At 47.7% G+C, this 283-nt stretch overlaps 1 pseudogene; it reads left to right on the top strand.

The window, feature by feature from the left end:
- The window catches only part of LOC108449571, a 3,896-nt pseudogene that overhangs the window by 2,133 nt on the left and 1,480 nt on the right, over positions 1 to 283 (top strand).

A 283-nucleotide genomic window follows, 5' to 3' on the forward strand; every position in this document is an offset into this window, starting at 1 on the left:
CAGGGCAAAATGCCTCCGCCTGCTGCCGATGGGATGCAGCCAAAAAACTGACAGGACTGCGTGGAGTGGCAGGGACACGTGGGGGAACAAATCATGAAACTGCCACCAGGAAAATGGTTACCATGACCACTGCAACTCAAATGGACTCGGTGACACCCCAGAAAATTGTCATGAGTTGCAAGAATCTGAGAGACTGTATATTGTTTGTGTTAAAAGATGTTGTACATTCACCAGCTGACATTTGTGTTACACCAGAAATTGTTCAAGTGGGGCCACAAGGGTT

Source organism: Corvus brachyrhynchos, unplaced genomic scaffold, assembly GCF_000691975.1.
Source record: "Corvus brachyrhynchos isolate BGI_N302 unplaced genomic scaffold, ASM69197v1 scaffold28, whole genome shotgun sequence".
Lineage (NCBI taxonomy): Eukaryota > Metazoa > Chordata > Aves > Passeriformes > Corvidae > Corvus > Corvus brachyrhynchos.